At 54.8% G+C, this 16976-nt stretch overlaps 1 protein-coding gene across 8 annotated transcripts in view; it reads right to left on the bottom strand.

Moving 5' to 3' along the window:
* PPFIA1 (PTPRF interacting protein alpha 1) overlaps window positions 1-16976 on the bottom strand; it is a 90634-nt gene that overhangs the window by 54569 nt on the left and 19089 nt on the right. Inside the window, exon 1 of one of the 8 annotated variants that reach the window (XM_058689969.1) lies at window positions 1-154. The exons of the other annotated variants lie outside the window; for them this stretch is intronic. The gene's annotated coding sequence lies outside the window, so the exon portion shown is untranslated. Of the gene's footprint in view, window positions 155-16976 lie in introns of those variants that run through there. 8 annotated transcript variants of the gene reach the window in all.

Below are 16976 nucleotides of genomic sequence, written 5' to 3'. Positions count from 1 at the left end.
CTGACAAAGTCTGTTGGGTGCTGAGCTGTCTTCAGAGGCCCAGAAGGCAGCACTGAGAAACGGGCCCCGCGGTCAGGAAGCCAGGATCTCCCATGAAGGTCTCGCAGAGATTCCGTCCACGGGAACCCGAGGGAATCAGACCAAACCCCTCGCTTTCCATCTGCTCTGGGAAATGACTTGAGCTGACCACCAGGTCATCCACTGCCTCGTGTTGACAGAGTTGCATCTAATCTTCGAGACCTCGTATCGGAAAATACTGTTCCTGCAACGCGGCGTCAGCGAGACGCGTGGTCACTCGCATGGCAGGCAAGCGCAAGGGGCAGCTGGCTGCAGGCCTGCCTGGTTCAGGGCCTCGGGCCTCTACCTTCGTATTTTGTCCCCTTGCTCAGGAATCTGGGTCAATTCACGAATTCTGTCTCTAGTCGTGTCGGGTCCAAGTTCATCGTTCCAGCCACCACCGTCTTCCTTCACTAGATTTCGGACTGTTTTCTGTCCTGCCCTCCTTCTCCGGTATCATTTCCGTTTGCTTCAGAATTTCTTCTTTCCTCAGGGATGTTATCTTCTTAAACATCTCAAACACACTTATCTTGGCAGTTTTACTAGACTACCCGTGCGTTTTGGAAGAAGTAAATGCATCGTTCTGTGAGGTGCCGACTCTGGAGGCTGTGGGATCTGGCTTCCGGCTCAGCCCGCGTAGGTTATACCGCTGGCACTTCCCTCCCTGCCTAGTGTCCAGCCACTGCCCCTCCGGGCCTCCCAAGGCCTCAGGCCACAACTAGGCTTCCACGGTGACAGAGTTCCCGCTGCCTGGCTCCTTACAGACGGTGCAGACCCTGTGAGAGAGTCACCGGACGCTGTGGCACAGCCCAGGCCCTGCTCCCTATCCTCCCAAGGCAAGCCCCAGTGTACTGGGGACAGTGACCCTAACGTGGGGAAGCCTCATCTAAAACCAGCTCCAAAAAGCGAGTCTGATTTTAGTTCTAATTCCACCGCACACCTTGGTCCCTGTGACCCCGGGCCACAGGAGCCAGGCTTCCTACTGGCCCTGCATGCTCGGTGCCTGGGGCACAGCAGGCGGGGGAATCTGGCCAACTCCAGCCTACCGCGCTGTGTTTCTATTCTGTTTCTGTACTGAGGGGTATTTTTCGCTTCTGGGGGTGTGGCTGTTTGGTTTGGTTTGTCTGTTTCTCTACTTACATTTCACTCTCCCACTGCCGTTGCGAGTGAGGTCTGTCGAAGCACGTTTGTGCTGCCATCCCGACTGGAAGTCACGATTCGTTCGAACGACGGCCGCACGGCAGACAGGCGGACCCGGCCCCTCCGCAGGGCGCGGAGCACACAGACAGACCAACAGGAGGCCCAGCGCAGTCCGCGCCCCGAGTGAGAAAGGCCCGGGCTCCTGGGGGGGGGGGGGGGGGGGGGGGGGCATCACGGACGTCGCGTGTGGTGGGAGGCAGGCGCGCTGACCCGGAGGTCCGCCGACGGAGAGGGCACGGCGGGTGAACCGTGAGCCGTGTGGCAGGAGAGCCTCGTCATGAGACCAAAGCGGCGTCTGGTAGTGGGGAGGGCGTCAGGGGCTCGGTGGGCTGGGGCTCGGGCAGCGTGTGGGAAGCGGTAAGGGAGGCTGGGCGGGCAGAGGCCAGACTGCAGGCCCACGCGCACCCCAGTACGGAGCCCGGATCTCATCCCGAAGGCTCCGGGAGTCGTCCATCTACAGACTCTGAGGGCCCTCCCGAGGGAGCAGGCCAACCGTTCAAAGTCCCAGGCAGTGCTCAGACACAAAGGGTTCGCTGAGTCAACAAAAGCCCCCGGGAGCAGTGCAGAAGCGGGGCTGGGGGAAGGGACGAGTGACACAGCAGCTCCCAGGCCACGGCAACCCCCCGGGAAAGAGGAGTGTCTGAATCAAGACCAGGGTTAGAGAGCTGCCGCAGCCCGAGAGAGAATTCTAAGACGGAACACAGCATCCCACGTGCCACTTGCTGTGCCCTTCATCAGTCTTAAAGGGTCCCCTGGAAGGAGGGGGAGGCGAGAAGTGAGGAGGCCGGTCAGGCGCCGCGGTAACGCGCAGGCCCAGGGCACGGGAGAGGCAGGCGGGTTCCCAACAGGCTTTACGGTAGTGCCTGCTGACAGATGGGCGAGAGAGAAAGGCCCAGGACGACTCCAGCAAGTGAAGGCCAGAGTCCCCATTTCCTGAGCAGGGCGGGGCTCTGGAAGGGAGATCTAACAGCCCGCGTGGGCGTGCTCCATTTGGGACGTTACACGACAGTCAGCGGGCAGCACGGAGCAGAGTTGAGGCCCCCAGCTGGAGTTCGGTGTCGGTGCAGGTAGGAGAGCACCCTCGTTCCAGGCCAATCACAAGGCACTGAGTGTGGGTAAGAAGAGAGGTGAGGTCCCAGCCCTGTGCCCATCTAACACCGGACGGTGGGGAAACGAGGGATGGACTGGGAGTGGTCGGCAGGCAGGAGGGAACCAGGGAGGGGCCGTCGCAGGAGTCAACGGCTCTCCGCATGTGTGACCCTGGCAGAGGGGTCAGCTGACTGATTGCCTAGAGGAGGTCAGTGGGGGGGCCTCCAGCACAGCAGTCCTGGAGCAGGGGGGCAGGCCTGCCTGCACAGAGGGCACCAGGGACAGGAGGAGAGGCAACAAAGCCATGAGCCGGGGTGGGGGTGGGGAGGTGGGGACAGAACTAGGGTGGTGGCTACACAAGTCACAGGCTCAAGAAAGGCCTTGGGGGGTGACCCAGATGCCTGCTGGTGGGGAGAAGCCAGGGGAGAGGGGGCTGACAGAGCGGCCACTCCGCGCAGCTGAGAGCAGATCACGGGGGTGCAGTAGCAGACGGCCTTCCCTGGGAGCACGCGGCCCCCTGCGCTGGAACGGCAGCTGAACACGGGGGCGCGGACACGGACGGCCTGGCAGTTGTGTGGTGGGATTTATGGAAGTCCTCTTCTGCCGTCTCCCAGTGTCACTGCAAGTGACATGCAGACAGACTTGCATAAGGCGTGAGGACGGGCAAGGAGCACTGGGGAGAAGGAGGGCTGCCTGGAGGAGAGGGCCCCCGCGGCCACCAGTCATGAAGGTGGATGCGGGAACACACTTGACCGGCGCAGCCTCCTGCCAGGTAAGGACGGTGAAGTGAAGGCAGGGACGGGGCTGGGCGGCAGGCCAGGCTGTGGTGAAAACAGACCACAGGACTGCAGGCAGGTGAGGAAGAAAGCAGAGACGGGGGGGGGGGGGGGGGGGGGGGGAGAACAAAGGACCAGAACACCAACACCCTGGCAGGGTCACAGGACCACAGGTCCAGGAGGGCTGGATATCAGCGTTTTATTTTTAAACGTCTTACCATCTATTCCCAACAAAGCTCACTGGCTTTAAATGAAATACCTGGTCAAAACACAACAAGCAGACTCCAGAAGCTGGGGGGGGGGCGTGAGAACAGGGCTCCAAATTCCCAATATGCTCCAGCTAGGAGGCGCTGGTCACCGCACAGCCTCCCGATCACTCCTGCGCCCCCAGCTAGGAGGAGATGGACACCCCCCAGACTCCCTGATCTTGGCGACAGGCCCCTGGCAACGGATGGGACCCGGCCTAGCCCCACCTGCACTCAGCTATGAGCCTCTTGCCTCCACACCCCCACTGGCACACTCTTCCTGTAACACTCCATCACCAAAGTCCAAAGTCCCATTACGTTTTTCATAAAGTCCCAAACTGTCTTGGTTCATCTATTAACAGAATATATTTACTTCCCATCGTTTTGATGAGTTTCTTACAACAAATTCAACAGCCACATCATTCCACGATACACCACTCTGGCCACAGCAGAAAACAAATTTATAAAAACTTGACAACTACTTTTACTCCTTAAAGAAAAACCTTTCTCTTCGGACAAAAGAATTCAAGTGAAAAGAATCGAAGCAAATTTAAACTTAGGAGTTTAGATAAACATTCGACAGGAAATTCCAGAGCTTAAGATTCCAAAAAACACGTTCATATGTGCACTGTTTGTGTTATTATTGCAGAGAAAAACTGGTATCGCTCAAACACCCCCAAATATGAGCAGTAAATGACCTACGCAGTGACCACCAAGAAATCCACGGGTCAGCAGCCACACTTTCTCCTCTTCAGAAAGAATGTTTGTTTAAAAAACACTGCACACCAAGCATCCGACTAGCAGTGACATTCTATTTACTGCAACCGAAGTTTGAAGCATTTTTTGCAACTGAGTAGATATAATACTCACTGGAATATTCCCATTTTATTTATTTTTTTTTAATTTTTTTTCTTAACGTTTATTTATTTTTGAGACAGAGAGAGACAGAGCATGAACAGGGGAGGGGCAGAGAGAGAGGGAGACACAGAATCCGAAACAGGCTCCAGGCTCTGAGCTGTCAGCACAGAGCCCGATGCGGGGCTCGAACTCACGGACCATGAGATCATGACCTGAGCCGAAGTCGGCCGCCCAACCGACCAAGCCACCCAGGCGCCCCTGAATATTCCCATTTTAAATAGAAACCTGAGCAAAGCAGATGCGTGTCTCTTCGGACATTCCCAGAACCGAGAACGAGAAAAGCAACACTAACCCATTAGCATCAGTTCAAGAACTTGGTTTCACACGGTGCTTGTGCACGTTGGTGTTTATCATTTTAGGACAAGAGGCCCAGATCTGGGTAACAGGTTCAGATCATACAAACCAGACACTATTCATAAAAATCCACAATCAGGCCACTTTTAAACGAAGTCCCATGGCTCGGATGAGACACTCAACTCCCAAAGTGATGAACACAGTCGTCCCCGCGGCTCCAGGAGGACGACTCTGGGTGGAAAAGCACGGGTGACGCCTCGCGCCCACCCCCAGGTCCGAGCCCTCCCTTGTCCTGCGCCCTCCCCCTGGTCACCCGAGTGACATTACCACAGCTCTTGGTTTTGACCATGTCCATCACTGGCCCCATTTTCTTTCTTAATGACTTTTCGCTGTTCTGCTAACCTGCTGACACAGAGCAAAGCCTCACAGAAGGCACAGAACCCGTGTGTTCTCAGTGCAGAGACACAGAGCACAACAGAAACAGGCTGTAATTTTCAGCAAACGGAAAGGAACACCTGAAAACCTGACATGCTGAACCGGCTTGGATTTTCTGTCCATAGAAGCTATTTGCCTCCGCTTGAGGTTTAAAAGCATGTCAAATCTGGAATAAAAAGAAAAGGGGAAGTTTATACACTAAAACTAATCAGCAAATCTTAGGCTCTAAACCCCCACTGTCTTGATGAAAAGTAGCTTCGGCTATCCATCTATGGGTATGAGAAGTTTCTGGATAACCATCTATGTGGTAACCTACTGATGGGAGAGAAGACAGACCAGGGGACACTGAGGAAGCAAACAGCAAACTTTCGCCTCCGTAGCACGTGACCCGTGGACGCACCAGACGTTTAGAGCCATGTAAATGCAACAGCACTCGACTTTCAGTCCCCGATCACTATTTGCAAGCATCAGAGCAAAATTCATGAGCAGTTAAAAAATCCCAATACATACAATGTATTTTTCCTTGTCGGTTTAAGCAACAGATACTGAAAAAACGTATGCTCGTTCTTTTTTTTTTTTTTTAATTTTTTTTTTTCAACGTTTTTTATTTATTTTTGGGACAGAGAGAGACAGAGCACGAACGGGGGAGGGGCAGAGAGAGAGGGAGACACAGAATCGGAAACAGGCTCCAGGCTCCGAGCCATCAGCCCAGAGCCTGACGCGGGGCTCGAACTCACGGAGCGCGAGATCGTGACCTGGCTGAAGTCGGACGCTTAACCGACTGCGCCACCCAGGCGCCCCCGTATGCTCGTTCTTAGTACTTAGAAATGAAATAATCAAGACCGTGTAACCTGAATCCAAAAAGGCCTGGTACAGAACAGTATTTCGATGTGACCTCAATTTGGTTAAACGCAAACATACACGTGTATTTTTCACATGTACATAAGATAAAATATAGATGGACACCCACCAAACTGCTAATGAAGGTCACCCACTGTGAGTGGGAAAGGGGGCTGGAAAACAAGACTTTCGATCTACATTCTTCTTTAATTTCAATTTTAAGTACGTATTTGCTTTGGATTAAAAAAAAAAAAAAAAGACCAATCTCCCTTCTCTTTTCTTCTCTCTAAACAGAACGGGACACGAGCAGAATGTGCAGGGCCCACGTGGACACACAGTTTCCCCGAAGTCCCCGATTCCTTTTCTTGCTCTCTCACCAGCCCCCACGCTTTGGCTTCGGCCCCCACCACCGCACTCACTGCAAGAGCTCTGGCGGGCACCCCAGTGATGCCCTCGGCAGGGCCGACCCAGGGCCGCCACACCTGCCCGACCGGGAGCCTCCCCCCTCCTCCCTCCCCCCCTCCTCCGCCCTCCTGCCTCGCCCCATCTCCATGCTTTCTGCTCACCCCGTACCTGCTGGTGCTCCCGTGGCTGCATCCTCGGTCCCCAGCCCGCCCTGCACACCATGCCTGCCTGACCACGGTCCAAGGCTGCCCCCTCCCACTCGGGACAACTGTCCACCTACCCACGATGCATCTCCACTCCAGGTTTTCTGGGAGACTCAAGCCATCTTCTCCAAACCGAGCTCATCGGCGTCCTCCACACTCCAGGGACCACCCGAATCTCCACCCTGGTGCAGCACGGGACTGTATCCATCCAGCGTCCGAGCCAGACAGCTGGACGCCACATCGCGGCCTCCTTCTCCCTCCACGTGAACTGACTGCTGGGGGCCGCTGACTCTACTGCACACCAGTGTCTTCTGGAACGTCTCTGCTGCCTCCCCCTCTGCCCCGGCTACCACGTCTCCCTGGTCTGGAGGGGTGGTTCCAGGAGTCAGCTCTGCAAGACCCCTCTCCCGCCCCCACCGCTCTCTCCGGCAACCTCGCTTACTGCTTTGCGCCTCGTGCACAACGCGTGGTCCCAACCGACCCACAGTTCCCTGAACAAAACTGCGCTGCTCCTTCACGCACGGTTGTCCTCTCTGCCTCAGACCCTCAGACCTGTGATCAGCCAGCGTTCCCCTGACCGGCTCCTCCTGCCGCCAGAGGCCGTTTCCAAGCCGGGCAAAGCACACATCTGCCCCGGAGGTTTCTAGGTGGCTTCTCGGCCTCCCCTCTGGAACCAACATTTGGGGGGAGCGGGGCGTGGGGGAGACCGGAATATGTATTTTGGTTCTTTTCGCACCGTACGGCTCCCTCCAGTGCTCACAGCCCATCAGCCAGGAAGCTGGGCATTGGTTCGGGCTGCACACGCCTCTGGCACACGTAAACTCTGTCTGAGCCCCACAGACGAGTGTCCGCCATCAGGGCGCCACCAGGCACCGGAGCGTGTATTTTGAAAAGCTTCCTCGGGTAATTCGCCATCCTTCCGTGTGGGGCAACAAGTCAAGTTCTCCACCTCGGTCACGCATCTACAAACGTGGGCAGCAGCACCGGCGTCCTGCCTCAGACCACAGGTGACACAACCGAACGAGGACACTGTCAACGCATCGCCACCTGTCCAGCAGCCCCCTCCCCAGGCCACCCCCACTCCCACGGGAAGCCAGCAGAAGCAGGGGTGCCGACAGGGTTTGGGGTTCGGATTCAACCTGCCATATTGCTAAAATGAAGTCAGACACCTTCACACGTTAAGTCGGTTCCTAACGGCACCCCACGCACCAGACATAAGAGTACACCCCGCTCAGGGGCGACGCCCCGGGCTCCGCAGCTCCCGTCCACCCGCACCTTTATCTTCCGCACAAACTTCCTCGTGGAACAGCCTACGTTCTCCACCTCTGCCTCCTGCGCGTCATACACCCAAGTTCTTGGAGCCCATCCCCCCTTCTCCTCACGGGTCCCCAACTGCTCTCAAGGATCAGCGGGGCTGAGCAGCGCTCGGAACCCACAGATCCCGGGCCCTCGCCTCTCTCCTGTACCGGGTCCCCTGCCTGGGATCCACAGTCACCAGCATCAGGCGCCCAGGCCCAGTCTGGTCTTCCGGAACTAGTCTCTGCTAAAGACTGAGGCACCAATGCCACCAACGTCATCTGGAACTGGTTCTGTCCAAAAACCGAACGTGATTTTCATTTGGAGGAGAAAAACAAAGTAACCACCACCTTAGTGTTTCCTTAAATCTGCGGACGGACCAGGTTGAAAACGCACCAAGCCAAATGTTTACAGCAGCTCCATCCAGAATTGCCAAAACCTGGAAGCAACCAAGACACCTCCAGCAAGTGGATGGACGACCAAGCGGGGGCCACCCAGACGATGGAGTATTACCCGGTGCCGAAAAGAGGTGAGCTCTCGAGCCACAAAAAGGCACGGAAGAACCGAAAATGAATTTAAGTGGAAGAAGGCAATCTGAGAAGGTCACACACTGCAGGGTCCAACTCGATGACATTCTGGAAAAGGCGGAACCACTGACACGGTAAAGAGATCAGGGGTTGCCAGGGGTTAGAAGGGAAGGAAGGATGAACAGAGCACCGAGTCGCAGGGCAGCGACTACTCTGTAGGCCACCGTAACGGTCGGTGTCCATTTGTCTACACCCACAGGACGTGCGCCACCAACAGGAACCCCAATGTCAAGCATGGACTCTGGGTGATGACGACGGTCAGTGTCGATTCGCAGACTGTCACAGATGTGCCACCCTGGTGGGGACGTGGACGGTGGGGGAGGCTGTGCGTGGTGGGGGCAGCAGGAGGCACGAGGGCAATCTCTGTATCTCCCCCTCAATTTTGCGCTGACCCTAAAACTGCTTTAGAAAGCATAAGATCTATTAAGAAAGTAATAACCTGTGCCAATTTTCTACCGTGGGCTTAGCGATCAGCGTCACTAATCCCAAACCACCTTCACTGAGGGCTGAACCCAAAGATCTTGCCACAGGACGCGGTCGGTTTACCGGCTACGGTGACCCCGACAGGTGGCGTTCGCACACACAGCCCCGGCCTGCCCACGATGAGAGCGAATCGTTTCTGACAACCTGCCGAGCTTTGTTCTCTCGGCATCACGTTTTCGAGGTTTGCCGGTGGTGGATGTGTGTCGGGGCCGTCACCCGTGCTCGGGGCCGGATAATACTCCTCCTCCGTGCGGGCAGAGCGCATTCGGCTGCCCAGTCACCCGCTCCCGGACGTCTGGGCGCTTCTGCTTTGTAGCTCTCGTGAAGAGCACCGCCGTGAATTCTCCCATACGAGTTTTTATGTGGATCCGTGCATTCTCCTCTTGGCACACTGAGAGGAGACACACTTCTCTCCAAGGTAAATGAGCGCAGCCTCCCCTAGCGTCTGACTTCCGGCTTAAATGTCCGGCTGGCTCAGCCGTCACTCTTTTCTTGTTTGGAAGGCCTGGACTTTTAGGCAAAAGGTGCTGTCTCCTCACAGGCAGCAGGTACGAGTCTTGCGTCCCGTGCTGTTGTTACCTTCCTGCTAAAGAGCGAACCGAACTGGAGGTGGTGGTTCCTCGCGAGGAGGGAAACGAAGGCAAAGAAAACTGTAATCTAAATTATGTTTTCTTACAGCTGGCAGCCACTGCCGGACACCTGCTGAACCGTGCAGGGCGTGGTCTTCCTTAAGGAACTCAACGGCCGCCTGAGTCCTTTTATTAAAGGCTAAAAGTAACCTTATCTTAAGAGCAGCTAGCCCCTCGGGGTCCTGACAGCCTTGCTTGCAAATTTGGTAGAGACTTCTGCTATCCTGGGGTGCCTGATGGCAAAGTAGGTTGAGCATTCAACGCCTTGATTTTGGTCCAGATCATGATCTCACAGCCCGCGAGTTCGAGCCCTGGATCGGGCTCTGCGCCAACAGTGCAGAGCCTGCTTGGGATTCTCTCTCTCTCCTCTCTTCTCTCAACATAAACACTTAAAAAAGAGAGAGACTTCTGCTCTCCCTAACCCCCACTAATTAAAAAGTACATCATCAGTCACTCCTCACAATCCTAGTGCGGATCTCTCTGTCCCCGTGCTATAATAAAATCGCCTTTTTGCACCAAAAAAGTCTCAAGAATTCTTTGTTAGCTGTTTGCTCGTGGACCCCACTTCGTAATTTCATCAAGCAGCATTTCCGTATTTGAACACAAATAATTTCTTACACTTAGTCAAGACAACGGCGAGTATGAATGCACACGTACATCAGGACAAACGTATATTTCAGAAGTGTATAATATTAATGAAACATTCACAGGTAAACACATTACAATTAAATTTTAGAACTGAGCTGGGGGGGGGGGCAGGGGAAAATCCAACTAATGAAATAAAAAAGCAAGCCGAGAAATCCTTCGCTCAAATAGGAATGAGTGTGTCCTGGAATCTTCTACGTAGGGTTTTTTTTTTTAATATGACATCATTAGCTTAGAAGAGTTTCGGACCAATTAAAAACACGAGAAAGTGGTAAGATGGAAACAACATGAAGCGCACTAATGCCCAGTCTGTGTTCACAGGTTTCGAGCCTCACGGCGGAGTATGCGGTTTTTGGCACTGTTCACACTCACTGGGGTTTAAGATGGCTTCCATTTCAAGGATTTAATTTCACAGATGTATGCATCTGCCGAGAAATCACTGAATCATAAACTGTCTTTAAAGTACGCGAGCAAAAATGGCCTGTCTGACCTCGACGGTTTAAAGCCAAAATTAGGAACAGTGTAAGATCCATTATTTCCACAGAGGTGTTTTAGTCATGACAAGCTTTTTTAAAAACCAGTAACAGCAGCAGCACTGGAAGGGGCTTAGGCCACAACTTTTTCTTATACAAACCTTTAAACATTTTCTTTTTTAATATTTAGTTTTGAGATAGAGAGACAGAGCATGAACGTGGGAGGGTCAGAGAGAGAGAGAGGGAGACACAGAATCGGAAACAGGCTCCGGGCTCCGAGCTGTCAGCACAGAGCCCGACGCGGGGCTCGAACTCATGGACCGCGAGATCGTGACCTGAGCCGAAGTCGGACGCTTAACCGATTGAGCCCCCCAGGCGCCCCTCTTACACAAACCTTTAAAAAAAATGTTTTTAAGGTTTTATTTTTTGAGAGAAAGAGAAGGAGCGAGAGAGCAAGCATGAGCAGGGGAGGGGCAGAGAGAGAGGTGGGGGACACAGAATCCGAAGCGGCATCCAAGCTCTGGGCTAAAGCCCAGAGCCCCATGCAGGGCTCAAACCCACGAACCGTGAGATGGTGACCTGAGCCAGAGTCACTCAACGAACTGAGCCACCCAGGCACCCCGACGCCATTTTTGGACATAGTAAGAAAGGACCACGTAGAAGAGTCTCCCTCCACCCTGCCCCCCTCCCTCTCCCACAAGGCAGGAAACTACAGTTACGGCTTTCCTGTTAATCCAGGGTTTTGATGCGCGTGTAAACCAATACATACATTCCCTTCCCCTTGTTTTTCTTCAGTTAACGATGTAACTGAAGAGGTTTCCAAGTCAGGTCACAACTCCGCCCTCCTTCTGTACAGCTGTTCTGATCGCATATATGAATGAATCCAGAAGTCATCATTTGTTCTCCCCCAAGGGACGCGGATGTTTACGCTTCTCATCTTCCACCTTTACAAACAACACGGCAACAAATAACTCACTCTGAACACGTGCCAACGGTTTCGTCTTAGAATCTCTGAGTCAAAGGACAATTGTTGATTTTGATAGACACTGCTGAATCCCTCCTCGGGGGCCGGCAGTCTGTGAAAACACCTGTTCCCCTGCAGGCCTGCCCTCCCCGAACCATCGAACCTTAGCTTAACAACATGCTCCTTCTTGGGTCCGCCCTCCATTCCCTGTGCCTGTCCTACAGGGCCCCAAAATCTTTTCGGCTAGCCAGAGTCTGATGAGCAGACTCTGAGAGGCAGTGTGTCCCCTGCGACGCTCCATCACTCTCCCGACCTCACGATCACGGGAATGATTCTGACATACCTGCTCATTTTCCCCACCTGGTAGTGCGCAACGCGCAAGGCGTGTCACGCTTATTTCAGTTCCCTCTGTGACGCCCCAACGAGATTAATCTGTTTTTCCTTCTCCTCACGTTTGGAGGTGGTGGCCACATCCTCGTAACGGGCGTCTGTTATGCCACAGAACGGCTTCTGATCGCGGTCTCTGAAACTCCAACGTCCATTAGCAGAAGGGGCAAACACCTACCTTAGGCGTTCTGGAATGCTCGTGCCTGGTATTCACATAAGGAAAGGCTTTACCGTAAACTGATTTTTACTTTGTTTACCTTTATGTATTTACTTTGAGAGACAGAGAGAGGGGGAGAGACAGAGAATCCCAAGGCTCAATCCCACAACTCTGAGATCATGACCTGAGCCGAAATCAAGAGTCAGACACTCAACCAACTGAGACACCCAGGCACCCCTGTAAACTGGTTTTTAAAACTTATTTTATATTATAATTACATATTGTATTTATTTTCTGAAATTATGTGTTTAGATAGGGTTTTTGGTATTATTTCATGACAGCAAAGATTGTCATTAAAAATATTATAAAACAAAGTACCGGTTGCTCTGGAGTGCAACAGACCTGCCGGGTCAAAGGTTATGCGATTCAGCTCTCCGTATTTGCAACGTCACAGATTACAGTGAACTACATAAACAGGAGTTCTAGTGGTCTGTCATTTCCATATACATTTGTAATTTACAATAAAGAGAGGCTTTAGTGTCCTGACCAAACACAGAAATGTACACATCACAAACAAGCATCACCACCTCCACTGATGCTCAGCCTGCACGATCACTCTTTCGGCCCTGTGCAGAGTGAGGGCCCCCTTACTACTTTGCAAGCGTGAAGCATTATTTGCAAAAAAACAAAAAACAAAAAAACAAAAAAAACCATTTATTTTGTTCAAATGTCACAACTTCTGCATTTAGAATCTCTGCCTTTTTCAACTCCGCCATGACAGTAAGGGATAGATTAAAATCTTATCCTGTGGGGCGCCTGGGTGGCGCAGTCGGTGAAGCGTCCGACTTCAGCCAGGTCACGATCTCGCGGTCCGTGAGTTCGAGCCCCGCGTCAGGCTCTGGGCTGATGGCTCGGAGCCTGGAGCCTGCTTCCGACTCTGTGTCTCCCTCTCTCTCTGCCCCTCCCCCGTTCATGCTCTGTCTCTCTCTGTCCCAAAAATAAATTAAAAACGTTGGAAAAAAAAAAAAAAAATCTTATCCTGTTACATAACAGTGAAAGTAATCACAAACCTATGGCTATTCGGCTCAATATGCAAAGTATTAACGTAAATACTGCATATACGGTATGTGTGCCCAATTATAAGGCAACCACGAGTAAGCAGCGATTCCCCCACTTTCCGATCTAGACAACTGCTCAAAGTCTTGGCTACTTTACTGCGTACCTGCTAGGAATGTGCATTATATGCACAGGCAGCCCAGACTCAGACTCAGACTCAGCCCTACATGGCGATTACAATGAACAGAGAGAGGAAACTGTTCATTCTAGCCGCCTGCTCAGTTACTCCACCTAACACGCTGATTTTCCACCTCCGGTTACATCACGTGGATTTAGGACATCTCCAAGAGACCCTAGAACCACGTTTCCCGCTTCTCTGCTGTGAGGACACTAGCGCATCTTCTGGTGAACCACTGTGACACCAGCCACCACGTGGGCCCCCCTCTGGCCGCCGAGCACTCTGGCTGCAGACACCGGGCAGACTACCGCTCCCTTGCTCACCCACCGCCACGTTCCAGAACCACCGGGGGTCCTGCCTGAGGATGCCGGTGGTCTCCCTCCCGGCTACGACAGCACCATCCAAACACGGGCCAAATAAATGCATGGAAGTGACGGGAGGGTACCCGTGTTTCAGGCACCCTGAACTTGAGAAGGGACCCAGTGCTGCCCCGAGGGAAGGCCGGTGCGCCTGACGGACACCCCCGTGCCTCCAGTCACATGGTGTCAGGCCGGCCCCTGGCACCACTCAGGAACCGCCCTGACGGTTTACAGGTTAGCAGTTCTCCCAGGAAGTCTCAGGGTGTGCACGAGGTCCCCGTGAGTTACGTGCAATTCTAACACACTTCAGTGTCGTCAGTTCACACAAGCGCTTCCGTTCTGCAGAGAATGCCACGATCGACACTCTCTTACGTGTGATTAGTACTCTGAACTCATTACATGAGGACGTCCCAGATGCGTGAGACGTCCTAGACCCCACCTTCCAGGGCTCTCCCAGGTACGAGTAGGTGCGATCGCGTGGACAGGACCAGAAATTTCCACCCACCTTCTAGCAGGTGCCTCCGAAGAGCAGGACTCTGAATGCAACAGGGCCACCTAGCCCTGCGTGTGACCGCGGGGGCCCTCCTGAGAGAATTCCAGAGGCGATGGCCAGCATTTTCACAGGCACGCAGGTGAGAGACAGCAGGAGCCCAAGGCCAGCACAGAAGGCCCGGGGGCGGCAGAGTAGGCCTCCCGCCGCAGCCTCTGGGGACGCCACCTGGAAGACGGGCCTCTTGGGATAAAGTAGGGCCAGCACGAGAAACCGTACCCGGAAGCCTCCCGTGGCTCTGCGAGGCTGCAGGTCCTAAAGCGACCACACGGCCGGCACTGCCCGATGTCCCCGGGACATCCCGCCCACAAGTCCAAGAGCAAGTGTGGCGGCCCTTGGGGCCACATGGCTCAGGCCGAGAGTGAGAAGACGACCGAACCTGACAAGGGCTCTGCTTCTCTCTGGTGCAGTTTCCACAAGAATGACACCGCCTACGGGAAAACAACATGGCCACGCTGGTGGAAACGGGCAGAATAAAGGGTCTGCTGTCGAAGGAGGAAGCGAAGCATCTCTGCGGCCTGCAACCCCGACGCCACCTGTGACTCCATGGCCGGACTCGGGCCCTCGGTGACCACTTCTCGGTGAGCTCACGCCCCCGCCCCTCTACTGCTCCCGTCGCCCGTTCTCCCGCACCCCTTCCACAGACCAGCCTCGGGGCACCAGCCGAGTCCGCACGCTGCCCCCCCACCCCGCTTTCCTGAATGCCCGATGGGACGCCACACACGGGGCTCGGCCACTGGACCTCCATGTGAGGGTGCTCTCGGCCCTCCGATCCATCCGTGCGGGAGCGCTGGGGCACACGCGGTTCCCCGGTCTGCTCATGGGGAGAACCCCCCCGCCCCCGACGTGCTCACTCCCCAGGCCCCAGCAGAGCAGCAGCAAAGCGTGGTCGCCCAACAACAGGCACGCGTGGAACTAAATCCGTGACGTCCCACCGCCCACAGCACCCCCCGCGCTCCGGGACCCCCTCCGACCTCGGTTCCGGGCGTTCACACCTTGCAAACCTGTGTCACGAAAGCTTCCGTCCCCGACGGTCTTGCTCTCCAACTTAACAAGAAGCAGGGGTGTAGGCACCACCTACACCCTTACCGGGATCGTCTCCGGGTAAGCTTGGCAGACAGGCATACAGGCTAAGAATGAGCAGCCCCTTTCATCTGGACACACGATTTACGGAACAAAAACAAGATTTCTGAGGTGCCGTGCTGCGTGTTAGAAGGTTCAAACGTCGATCTCAATGACTCTATCTTTGCTTCACGTTCCACATGGTTTTCGAAACTGTTCCCTGTCCTTCACCACGTGGGTTTCTCAGCCCCGCCGCAGGGGTCACATAATTACCTCACTTCACAAACCGAACACAGGCCCACACAGGTCAGCGGGGCACGAAAGTCACGGGTCAGTAAGCAGCTTGGGACTCAGAAAGCAACAGGGATGTCACCTTCGGGGGACAAGAGCATGCCAAGTACCCAAATCACGTCCCCGTGCAGGCCGACTGCGTGCGGGGTCCCGGGGGCGCGCGAGTGCACACTCGTCGCAGGGTGCAGGGGGCTGTGCCCCGAATCTGCGTACAGCACGGGCAAATGGATCGTATTCTCCACTGTACGGATGACACAACAGACTCGGGAGTGAAACACTGTCCATGCGTTAGTGCGAAGAGGTGGAGGGGAAGGGAGAGGGGGGCAGACGGGGGGAGGGAGGGAAGCGCACTCAGTGGGGAGCGGTCTGCCTGTAACCCACCAGGAAACAAACAGACAGCCACAGACCCCCGGGAGACCTTTCTGTGATTCCTTCTGTCCCCCAACGACGACCTTGCTACACGCTTAAAACTACTATTTCGTCTCTGTCTTCCCTAAAACTGATGGCATTTTCAGACGCCAGAGAAAAGACAAGAGAACAGGAAGCGTCAGGCATCAGGCCTCATCCTCTGCTAGAGATGCGACAGACCCGGAGACCCGGTGGGTACCGGGTGGTCAGCGGGCCTCACGGGGCTGACCTCGGCCCTGAGAGACGGCGGTCTGACACAAGGGAAGGTGGGGAGGCACGTCCCGGAGCTGTGGAGGCCAAGGGAAGGAGGGCATGGTGAACACACCGGTGTGGCCAGAACGAGGGGGTCTGTACAGGGAAATGAGCGGAAGCTGAGTTAGGCCAGAACGTGGGGGCTGGGAGTGCCAAACTGAATGAGTTTGGAGTCTGCCCCTGCGGCCACGGACAGGCCCCGCAGGAAAGCCGGCAGGGCGAGGTCCGGGCCATGCTGCTGGTGGCCGTAAGGTGTGCCGGGTGAGCTGGAAAAGTTAAAAAGGTGCGTGCGGGGCCTCACCCCGCTGGCCCGTGGCAGGCACACAGGGCCCAAGCTAGGGTACCGGAATCCGAAGGAAGTCAGGACGACGCTGGAAAAGAGAACACGGACAGAAACCGGGCCAGGGACAGGGGGCCGAGAGGGGAGGGAGGATGATCACAACTCGGAACACGTCATGCAGCGGGACACCTCTGGCTTGCGCGTAGAAGGCGTGACACAAGGCGGGTCCGGGGCACGGGAGAACATCACAAAGGTGGGGCTGGAGACACAAACGGAGCCATCATCTTCCAGGAGGGCGGCTGACCCCACAACGTGAGCGCACGCCCAGAATGGAGACTACAGAGGAGAGGAAGGGTAACAGACGTCCTCGCACGAAGACGGTACTTTATTAAATGGAAACGGTCATCCCAACGTCTCTGCCCAGCAAGTGCTCCTTTCCCTCCATTCTTCCACAGAC

The sequence above is a fragment of the Neofelis nebulosa genome, chromosome 10 (assembly GCF_028018385.1).
Source record: "Neofelis nebulosa isolate mNeoNeb1 chromosome 10, mNeoNeb1.pri, whole genome shotgun sequence".
Classification (NCBI taxonomy): Eukaryota; Metazoa; Chordata; class Mammalia; order Carnivora; family Felidae; genus Neofelis; species Neofelis nebulosa.
This window is presented reverse-complemented; position numbering and strand designations above follow the sequence as displayed.